Source organism: Triticum dicoccoides, chromosome 2B, assembly GCF_002162155.2.
Source record: "Triticum dicoccoides isolate Atlit2015 ecotype Zavitan chromosome 2B, WEW_v2.0, whole genome shotgun sequence".
In the NCBI taxonomy this organism is placed as follows: Eukaryota; Viridiplantae; Streptophyta; class Magnoliopsida; order Poales; family Poaceae; genus Triticum; species Triticum dicoccoides.
Window position 1 is genome coordinate 232,829,535 of NC_041383.1, and position 12,576 is coordinate 232,842,110.

Here is a 12,576-nt window from a genome sequence, read left to right on the forward strand (position 1 = left end):
AGAGAGACCAATATTATAATCCTTGGGAAACGTTCCAACCATCATATCTGCCTGAGATTCAGATCTGGTTGGTGTCAGAATAATCTAGACTCATCGAGTCTAGGAAGAAAAATGAAAGTTTGCAACACAAATCGACGAGATGATGTTGCGTGATTCTCAGGGAATGAACTACGATAGCAAGCTCCAAAACATGAGCTGGTTCTGCTACACACATGTGAACACGTTGTCCCAGACAAAACATGATCACATGGTAGTCTTACAATAAAACACTACCGAGTTCCGGTGGGGAACCATCAACGAGGATATCGAAGTCCTAACATAAGTCATGATTCTTAAGAAGGAACTTCTTCTCCTTGAACAATTCAATCAGCGGCTTGGTCTGCTAGGGAATACATATGGAATGGAGGTAATTAATCTACCAAGCCATAGAATACTTCGCACGTATGCATGACTGATTTGGGGATGATTCCAGGGGAAACAAAACAAACCTTTCTCAAATTCATGGCGGCAACTTTCACTTCATGCACGTGAACTTGGAGAAAGTCACTTCTTTCACCAAAACATATACCTCATGAGCGGAACACGAAGGTAATGCTTACAAAGTTTCCAACACTAGCTCAATATTCAACATGAATCATGGAGGAGACGAAATGTTGCTGATGGGCTCAACAGCAACTCATCGGAATCCCCATATCACTGGAATTCCACCATTATGTGAACAATGTGATAGTATTGGTCAGACCCAAAAGATGTAATGGTGTATGCTCGAGGGATCAACCACGAGTAAGACAACATTACGAACATTGTTGGTTTTGATATGACTTGACGATAGCCCATACTCAAGTCAAATTTTTGGCAAGACAATAGATCCAACAATTGATCACGAGGACCAATTGGTGAAGATATCATCTTTCTTCAACACACATACAAGATATCCCTTAAAATGAACTAAGTTGGACAAGCTTTTATCGTCCAACTCTCCAAGTTGTTGTTTAGCTTAACCAACTAGCTCAGGGGTATCCTGCACAGATCCCTGGAGAAGGGGGTGGTTTACAAGAAACCAACTTGATCACGAACTCAACATAGCGCTCAGGTGACAACCTGGTAACACTTCCGAGAAGATAGTCGGAAAATCACGAACCATCGATATGTTACTAAACTCGAGATCAATCTTGCTTTTCACGGCAAGACGATATGATCAAAAGAGCAAGGAGCCGATACGATCCTGACTCACTGATCGAGGAGTGCACCCGGAATAAGGACTAGGTAGCACGATCAACCTTAGGGCGATGATTCAAAAATCAACATGCTAAGAATGAGGTTATTGTCCATTTAACTACCAAGCAACAGAGTTGCTAGGAGTATAGATTTCACACATCATAGTTCACCTGTCGGCATTCCGGTTATAATAACACGGAAACCGAGGAATTAACAATGATGGCAAGAAGTATTACTGCGTCAAGACTTCATAAGAGGTGGTGCAATTCTCATGACACTCTTGACATAAAGATGGTAACACTCCAAGGTAGAGCAGAGCAGAAGCTGGATTGGCATTTTGATCTGCGGAATACAATTGCTTTGACCCAATCCTAGATATGGATGAGGTTCTAGAGTTTGTTTCTCCTAGTCATTCCGGATTAGAATGGTTTGACGGACCTCAAGGGTGATAAGCATCGATTACGGATGCACACATACTATTGACTATCAATTGATAGATGAAGGTCAGAAGACCACTAAAAGGGACAACTCAAAAGAACATACGATTTACTGAGTTGTGGATGCATGGATTTGCATGTCGAACGAGTTCAACATGTTTCTTCTGGATAACCCATGCAGAAAGGTAGAACTGGCAGAGTCACAACATGGAATCGAGAACTCATCAAGAGCACTCTGGTTGTGATCTTTTGGTTCAAAAGAACTCCTACCAAAAATGGTTCATGGTATTTGGGAGAACGATATACCACGGACCTCGGGGACTATCGCAAAGGTTGCTAATATTTTAAAGGAACTAGCAAACACTAACAACAAGAAGTAAGTAGAGAAATCTTGGGTTAAAAAACCCAGAAGTGGAATACCTACATACTAAGTGGCATCACGGGATGCTTTCGAGAATAAAGGCCAGAATCATCACACTGGGAACACAAAACATGGCTAGACTACTAGATGATCCCCTAGGACACCTAGGGTCATAATAATAACTCCAACATAAATGTCGAGGCAATAGAGTACCTCAACTCACTGATTTGTGTGATTAATCTGACCAAAGGCACATCGGGAACAGGAGGAAGGGATTTGCAAATGCATCAGACTATTTAGAAACCTGGGATGACTCGGACAGCATAACGGCTGTAAATGCTCAAAAATATTGGAGACATGCTACAAAAATGGTGGCATAGCCACTCAGAAGCACAATATCAAGGTTTCGAGATCAACAGTTAACATACGGAAGTAATAGGAACTGAACCGAGGCTTAAGTTCAACAATCTTATAAGTCTACGGATTAGTAACACATGATCCTGATAGAAAGATGAGAAGCCTAGTTCTTAATCCCCATAGGAAAGATAAGATGACTCGGATCAGAAGGGCATAAGGTATAAGGAGTAAAAAGAGCCTTACGTTCCATCCCACAATCAATTCCCCTACATATAACTAAAGCATTTCTAGACTCAACTTCGACCAGTTTGGCTTGGTAATCCTACAGGCAGTCAAGCTCTGATACCAACACTGTCAGGACCCCGATCCTAAGTCACACCGATCTAGCATGTAACACATCATATCACTTTGCGGCCTCACGCACGGTATTCCCACGGGTGCCACCTTACCTGGCCCGGGACCGTTTGCGCCTTTTGTCTCACGTATATGATAGTGCCGCTAGCATCCATATGACAAAGAACCCGGGCTGACATGGCTAGTCGTGAACCCAAAGTGGCACTAACTTACAGGGACAGGCATACATGACCTAGCAACGAACTTGTCGGTCATCAGCGAGGGAATCCGGGCTGTAGCAACTGGGCTAGCAGGACTCTGGTAAACCGGGCTGTAGCAGGCTAACAGGACTCCGGTAGACATCGCGTGACATTTCCCCGAAGGGACAGACACAGGAACGAAGAAGGACACATGCCGGCCAGCCTAAGTGTTCTGGAGCAGTAGCAAGCTACCAAGGCTCAGTGGAAACACTAGGAGACATTTCCCGGTAAGAGAGGCTACCAAGGATAAACAACTAGATAGTCAGATCCCACATACCAAGCATTTCAATAACATTCACACAATATGCTCGATATGTGCAAATACAACATGGCATCACAACATGACTCTACAACTCAAGTATTTTATTCAATAGGCTCCGAGGAGTGAGATATTACAATCATGGGTCTCATGACCCAACATTCAGAGCAAACAAGTCAAGCACAGGCGGAAGCTTAACATGTCTGAGTACAGACATCTACAAACGAAAAAGGCTGAGAAGCCTGACTATCTACCAGATCCTGCCGAGGGCACAAGATCGTAGCTGAGGTAACAAGCTAAACGTCGAAGTCCACGTGGTACTACTAGCGAGACAGAAGTCTCTCTGCAAAAACATAAATTAAGCAACGTGAGTACAAATGTACCCAGCAAGACTTACATCAGAACTAACTACATATGCATCATTATCAACAAAGGGGATGGTGGGGTTTAACTGCAGCAAGCTAGCTTTGACTCGGTGGCTATCCTAAACTATGACTGCAAGTAACTCTTTTGAGGTGGCGCACACGAGTCCACATATTCACCATATCAATACACCACTATGGATCCGCTCCCGTCTCCCTACGAGAACGCCATCCATAGCACTCACGCTTATCTTGCGTATTTTAGAGTATCCACTTTCACTTGTCTATGAACTGTACAGGCAACCCAGAAGTCCTTTACTGCGGACACGGCTATTCGAATAGATGATGTTAACCCTGCAGGGGTGTACTTCTTCACACACGCTCTCACCACTTACCGCCGTTTACACGACATGTACTCGGCAACCTTCAAGCGGAAGCCCAGCGAGGGTGTCGGCCACGACCTGACTAACCACACAAGTCTCTCGTCCAGGTTTATCGCCTATTCGGGTTCCATCCACAAGGAGATCCGGCCGGGGTGTCGCTCACGGCCCCAAACGATGTGTGCAGGGTTCCCAAGCCCACCTCGACGGGTGGATCTACGCTTGGTACACCGTGCCATGGTGCCTAGTCTGTCCCAAACCCACCTGTACCGGGTGCCACTTGGTAGACTACTAACACTACCTACAAACACCAGAAACTAGTTGCAACTCCTAGACAGAGATCAAGTTGATTAATAAGCCAAGAGGGGCCGAGTTACCGGAACCCAATGTGTGGTAGTAGTTGTTCATGGATCACAAACACAAAACTCAGTTCCTGAGGACGGTTTCAATGAGACAACCCACCATGTACTCCAACATGGCCTCTCACCGCTACCTTTACCAAATCGTGTTCACACACTTAGCTCACACACAGTAGGACATGTTTACACACCTCCAATTCATCCCTGATGAATCAGACCTGACACAACTCTAAGCAATAGCAAGCATGACAAACAAGCATGAATGAGTAGGCACATTAGGGCTCAAACAATTCCTACTCATACTAGTGGGTTTCATCTATTTACTGTGGCAATGACAGGTCATGCAGAGGATAAAGGGGTTCTGCTACCGCAGCAAGTAACAAATGACTCGTTGTTGTCCTAATGCAGTAAAAGAGAGCAGGGCGAGAGAGTAGGATTGTATCGGAATGAACAAGGGGGTTTTGCTTGCCTGGCACATCTGAAGATAGCATTGAGTCTTCATCGGTGTCAACAATCACAACGTCGGTACAACGTCTATCAAGGGGGAACAACACCGACAAACAGAGAAGAAACACGATCAATGCAATGCACAATATGATGCATGCTATGACATGGCAATATGAATGTGTTTTGGGCTAATGCAAGCTAGAACAGATTGAAATGAGTCCATTTGAACCAAAGATTCAAATGCAAACCCATTATATGAAGTCATAAAGGTGCATTAACTTGTTTCACCTAAACAGAAAGGTTAAAGTGTTTTAACATGCATGAAACCAGTACAAATGGATAGATTGGATTTTTCTGATCATTTTTCATATATAAATTATTTCATTTGGAGTTACGGTTGAATTTCTATGAATTTTAGAAGTTTTTACTATTTTCTGGAATTTCTGAATTGTTTTTAAACCAAAAAATGATTTACTGCGTCAGTGTGACATTAGCGGTCAACGGAGCCGGTTCGGGTCAAACCTGACCAGTGGGGTCCACTGGTCAGTGACTGGGGCTGATTAGTGTCACTGACATGTGGGCCCAGTCAACAGCCACGTCAGCTTGGTCAAAGCTGACGCGTGGGCCCACTGATATTAGTTAAAACTAAATAGAAACTAATCTACGATTAATTAGACGGCGTGGCCCAGCTGTCAGTGTAACTAAGTGTTGACTAAGTGCATTGTTAACCTAAACTAAGCGGCCACGTCACCATCACCGGAGTTACGCCGGCGGCGACCGAAACGCGGCGGAGGCACACTGGGTTGGCTCGAGTTTTGCCCACGGTCGACCAAATCAACCGTGGTTTGGTCCTATGCATAGCTGGGGCTCGCGCGCATCTAGCAGGGCAAGTGGGAAGAGCTGGGGTGGCCGGAGGCGATGGCAACCATCACGACGGCGGCGGCCGGAGTTCGGGCGTCGAGCGTTTCGGCGTTGCAGTGCACTAGGGGAGGTGCTGGTGTGTTCTACGTGCTCCTGGGGGTGCACTGAGTGCGGTTGTGTGCTTGGTTTGGACGGGGGCAGGCCAAAACGACGACGGCGGCATGACCGGCGCCGGCGAGGTCTCGATCTCAACGGAAAGGAGGGCTGGAGCTCTAATTCGTCCATGGGAGTAGGGGGAAACGGTTCAGAGGCTAACAGTGCATCGCATGGAGGGGTCGTCAGCTCGGGGGAGGCTCTGGAGACGACGGAGTGGCGACGGCGATCGCCGGAGTCCGAGGAAGAAGACGGAGCCGATGGCGGCGTTGTAGCGGCTCCCGCGGGGCGTGGCTCGGTGAGGAGGAAGAGGGGGTCGAGGCGGAGCCTCCGAGCGCATCGGCAAGGCGAGGCAGTGGCTGTGGCCACGACAGCAGCGAGTGGCGGCGATGAGCGCGCTCGAGCGCGAGAGGGAGAGAGCAGAGAAGGGGGGAGGGGTCAGGAGAGAGTGAGAGGGAGCCAGGGGCTGCGTGTCGCTCCGTGGCGTCGTCTAGGAGCACCGGGGAGGAGCCAGGCAGGCGGGGAGGGAGGAGCTGGAGGCCTCGGGCGCGCTAGCGTCGACACGCCTCTGCCTAGTGGCAGAGGTTGAAGACGACCACTTCGCCCAGGTGGGCTGGGCCGGCTAGCTGCATTGCTGGGCCGGTCGGTGGGCGCCAGGTAAGCTTCTGCCAGGTAAGTCCTTCTCTCTCTCTCTCTTTTATTTGTTTTAGTTTTTTATTTCTTCTGTAGCTGTTTGGGCTTTATTAAAAATACCAGGGCACTTCTAAAAATCCTGAACATAATCGTGGGCACCTTCTGAAATATATGCAACAGCCCACATTTAGTTTTAGAATTATTTGAGCATTTAAATTATTTATAGCATTCGAATGCCCAAATTCAAATACTTTATGAGTTAATTCAAATATCCATAAATGGCCAAGAAATATGCTCATCATTTTTGGCAGAGGTTTTCACCTTTATCAAAAATCATGAACATTTCCAAAGGCATTTTGGGTTCATTGAAAATATTTTTATTGAACCTAGTTGAATTCAATTGGTGCTAGGGTTTTAACAATCCCCATTTCAGGTTTAAAAGAAATTTAAACATGATGCAACACATGACTAGCTAGCCCAGCGCATACCAGAACTAGGGATGTGACACTACCGCGGCACCGTTAAATTCTCAGCAGATGCGTACACGGCACTGCACCAGAGGCGGTACTCTTTCGTATCTGCTCAACTTATTTATCGCAGCAAGAAAATAGATCACCACTGCTTTACTCTGATTTCTTGTCTTGGTTGAGAAGTTGCCTTTGTCCGGTTTGCACCTTCATATCCGACATGGCACGCTCAACACTATACTCCCAATGCTTATGGTTTTCCCCTTTTATATTCCACACTAGTTAAATCACAGTAGACTAAATTTCAAAATTGGGTCAGTCGATTTTTCAGAGCTCGCTGGAGTTTGCTGGTGCGATCGAAGGGGCTCGGGTGGTTGTGAGGCCTCACTGAACAAAGAAAACTCTACACGGGTGGGGGTTGGGACGCGGGTGGGGGGTGGCAGAGGAACACAGGCAGTGGGGGCCAGTGGTCCGGCCGGCGGCCCGTGCGGTGTTCTGTATGAGAAGAATCAGAGATGAGGAAGAAGAAGGGTTAGGAGACGTAGGATCTTCATCCAACCGCCTAAAATGGCCGAGAGACAGCTGGGAGTTGCATTCTTAATGCGCTCTGGTTCATCATGTGTGGGCACTGCGCAACCAACATTTTATTATCCAAAATCTGCTTGCTCTTCTTTACCATGTTCCTATGCCGTTCTTCTTTAATATGTACTCTCTCCATTCCTAAATACAAGTCTTTGTATAGATTCCACCATGGACTACATATGGAGCAAAATGAGTGAATCTACACTCTAAAATGTATCTGGATACATCTGTATGTGATCCATAGTGGAAATCTCTACCAAGACTTATATTTCGGAACGGAGGGAGTATGATAGTAGTATAGTAAGTTCCTTGTACTGAAGATGAGTAGGGACATTTTCAGTGTAGAGGTCTATACGGTCGGTTGTGATGGACACTTTGAGCCTCTTTGATTCGTAGGATCTTGTAAACATAGGAATAGGATTTGTAGTGGCCTGCCCACTTGAATCCTATAAGAATAGCAAAGAAATGTGAGGAGCTGTGTCGCCTTTGAGAGTTACACTGATATTAACAGTACCGCACCTTCACTTGAAGAGAGCTGGTATCCGAAGCCTTTCTAGCCGTACCGGCAATACTAGCACATATATTCCAGCAAGTACCACTTTGCTAATTTTACTCTGATGCTTAAGGTTTTCCCATTATATCTACACTATGATCTGTGTAGCTGCTTTGTGTCGCACTAGCAGCAGTCCACTCTTGAAGCTAAACACTGCAATGACTTACAAAATTGGCACCAAGGCATTGAGTGCCATTCTGGATGCAATGAAACTCATATGCTCCCCACCTGTTGATTCTTCTTCAGAATATGATCCTAATGACTATTCTAACCTCGAGGAGTCAAAGGCAGATGGCCTGCCCTGTTCACCCATCAAGGTTCCTGTTCTAATTTGGCAACATTTTATTGATTGCGGGTATCTTGCATATGTTGTCTTGCATTTCTTCTACTTTGTTGCACCGCCATCTGCTTAGTTTACTCATCATATATGTCGATATGCCATGCCCATCCATTATCAATACATATTCCATCTGTCATCATACCATGTTTTTCACTCAAATGTTGTTCTTGTGCATCAGACATCAAAAAGGAAGAGGGTGATTGCTGAACCTGAAGAGCACCAGCAAAGTCCTTGAAAAACATGGTGGTGCTAGACAAATCAGACAACACCCCACTTATATTGGTTGTACAACCAGTGACACAAAACGTAGGACCGACTCCAGCAGACTGTACCCATACTTCACTGGCCACACCACTAGCCCCACCACACAGGACCTGCACTCCAGCAAAAGGTATACCTATTTCATTTGCCATAACACTAGCTGTACCACAGAAAAATCCCACTCCAGCAAAAAGTACAGCAAGTCCACCGGCCGTAGACCTATCCCAACTACAGAGACGGCCAATTCCTGCAGATTGGAACCTCATTCCATTTATTCCCAGTTTAGAAGACAATGCTTTCAATGTTGTTAGGGACTACGTGCATATATTCCCATCACGGGAAGGTTATAGTGAAGACAAACACCATTTTCACATCTTCCTGTCCAACTTACGTGTAAGTGCTATTATTCATGGTTATTATTTTCCTGTTTTCTACTGATTGAACACATCAATGATTTACATTACATTGTTGTAACTAGGCGAGAGTCAATCTGGATAGTCATGACGAGCAAAGCTTGCTTGTGCTTTTCAAGGAAGCATTGCAGCAGTATCGGTGTTACCTGAGGAAATCACACTTTGATGGCAAGTCTATAAACGAATTTCCGGTGAAGTCTCCTGTGCTAAATTTAGAAGACATTGAATGGAAAAACCTTGTTATGCATTGGTCTCGTTCCTAGGATGAGGTACTATCTATGAAATCACATGACAATTTGAACTTCTACTTTTCTGCATGTGCCTTACGGATCTTTTTTGCAGGAAATCTGCTTGAAGAAGAATTCCGGTTCGAAAAGAACGATAGGATATCACAAATATGCTGCCCGCTGCTTTGCTCTTGTTAGTACCTGTTGTCCTGTATCACCGTACTTGCATACATACCTGGTTCATTATGTGACAGCAGTATGCATGATAGCTTGCTTATCAATTGTTCGCTCCAAATTATCTGATCTGTATGAATGGATACATTAGTGTAGAATATATCCAATGCCAATGTTTTTTTAGCTCTGCATTGTTCTTGTAAGTACATGTTGTCCTTTATCAATGTACTTATAATGACAGGTAGTTGTTCATGTACCATCACTCTGCAGCTTATTTTCCTTTGCCCTCCATTTTCTACACATCAGATCTATATTTACTCTTACCATAAGGTTGGTACTAAAGAAGTTTAGCTGTGCATTACTCTTGGTTGTACCTTTTGCCTATATCGCTGCACTTACATTTATAGCAACTTGGTTATGTAGCATCACTCTTCATCTTATCTTAAATATTCTCCATTTTTCGTATACTATCACATCTATATTTACTCTTAATAAAATGTAGAATAAAGGCATTTATCGTCATGGAAGTGGACACTTCCGTGATGATAATTTTGGTAATGTCATGGAACACTTCTACGACAGCACATGTATGACTATCATGATTCTGTCATAAATTTGTCATGGATGTACATGCATGACAAAAAACACGACCTACTGTGACAAACACGTATCATCACGGAAGTGTATTTTTTTTGTTGTGATTCATCCACACAAAACTTTAACAGAAAACTCGGTAAGATCCGTTAGTATAATAAAGCAAATCATTACTCTAGGTACTGTTGCAAACCAATTCATATTTTGTTTTTGCATTGTGTTTACTGTAATATAGCTTGTCCATGGCTTAATTCACTGATAGAAATTGATAGTTTCACCGAAACAAGCAAACTATGCATCAAAAACAGAATCTGTCAAAAACAGAACAGTCTGTAGCAATCTGAACATTCACCATACTTATGTTACCCCAAAAATTCCACCAAAATTACCAAAAATAAACAATTTGTACAGAAGGACAGTGCAAAAAGAATCAGAACAATTTGGCATTCCAGTAAAAAATGTAAAATCACGCACTACAGCCAAAGTTTCTATCCTACACCGTACAAACCAACAAGGATTGTAAAAATCCTAAAGGCAAACCTTAGCACATTATTTTTATTATATAAACTTTATAAAAGCACACAATAGAAATAAATGACTCTCTAAAACTTCTGGGTTGTCTCCCTGGCAGCGCTTTCTTTAAAGCCATTAAGCTAGGCATATAGTGCTCAAGTAATGAATCCACCCGGATCCCAAGGTATATCAAAGCCAATTTTAATTAACAATGATTTGTGATTTAGTAGTGAGCACAAAGTAACATATATCAAGCAATGATGAAGTCTAACTCTCTTCCTATGCATCGCATGTCATAAAAGAACAATTCATGCACACATAGTAAAGGCCAATGCATAGTATAAACAGTTTCTTGCAATTTTATCATATTGGAAACATAGAGAGGTGGAGATATAGTTCCTCTCTCATAATAATTGCAAGTAGGAGCAGCAAGCACATGCATATTACATTCATCAAAATTATCATGTGCAATGGTAAGAGGCAACCCATCAATATAATCCTTAATAAGCAAAAACTTTTCCGATATAGTGTAGTTTGGAGAATTCAAAAAGATAATAGGACTATCATGCGTGGGTGCAATAGCAACAATTTCATGTTTAACCTAAGGAACTATAGCAAGTTCATCCCCATAAGCATAATTCATATTGGCATCTTGGCCACAAGCATAGCAAGCATCATAAAAAAGGGATATTTCAAGAGAATCAACGGGATCATAACAATCATCATAGCAATCATCCTTCGGTAAGCACGAAGGGAAATTAAACAATGTATGAGTTGAAGAGTTACTCTCATTAGAAGGTGGGCACGGGTAGCTAATCCACTCTTCCTCCTTTTGTTCTTCGCTCTCCTCATCATCTTTTTCAACCAATGAGCCCACAGTTTCATCAATTCCTTCTTCCATAGATTCCTGCAAAATATTAGTCTCTTCTTGGACAGCAGAGACTTCCTCAATAAATGCATCAATATCAGAATCGAATTCATAATTCTCATAGCAATATTTAAGTATAGCAAAATTTCCAGGTCTGTAAACAGCATCATCAAGATTTTCACACATTTTAAACAAAGATTCAATTTCATAAGCACCCATAAAAGCAACGAATTCTTCTATTTGTTCCACATCATAGTAATCATATATACCATTAGCATAAGAAGCTAAGGTTTCATTATCATTAAATTTGCATGAAAAGGAAAGGTGTGGAGCCTTCATCCTAGAGCAACAAGTATAATCTTATCTCAAGCATAGTTGACGGGCATACCAATGCAACATATGACTTGATCCCATAATAGTTTCCCTTTTTGAGTCAAGCGATAATCCCTAAAGTATTCACGTTGATCCAACGTGTCTCCCATAACATAATTGAATGGGGTTTTCTCAGGATTATCAAAGTAGTACATAATATCTTTCACATAATGAGCATCGAGGGTTTTAGGAGGTTCCCCATCTCCATGAGTAGCAAGTACACCTATTTTTTTGGTATTTCATGCTCCATATCCATAACTAAAGATAGAGAACAACTTAGAACAGAAAATAAAAATTACTTAGTGATAAAGCAAACAAGCACACACGAAAATATTCACCCCACGCTATGACTCCCCGGCAACGGCGTCAGAAAAATGTCTTGATAACCCACAAGTGTAGGGGATCAGTTGTAGCCTCTTTCGATAAGTAAGAGTGTCAAACCCAAGGAGGAGCTAAAGGTTGAACAAATATTCCCTCAAGTTCTATCGACCACCGATACAACTCTACGCACGCTTAGCGTTTGCTTTACCTAAAACAAGTATGAAACTAGAAGGACTTTGCAGGTGTGATAGGATAGGTTTGCAAGATAATAAAGAACACGTAAATAGAAAGTAGGGGCTGTTTAGATAAAGAAGCAATAAAGTAAATATAGCGAGTGTGGAAAAGTGGTGGTAGGAGTTGTGAAATTGTCCCTAAGCAATTGACTACTTTACTAGACCAATAGCAAGTTTTATGTGGGAGAGGCATAAACTAACATACTTTCTCTTCTTGGATCATATGCACTTATGATTG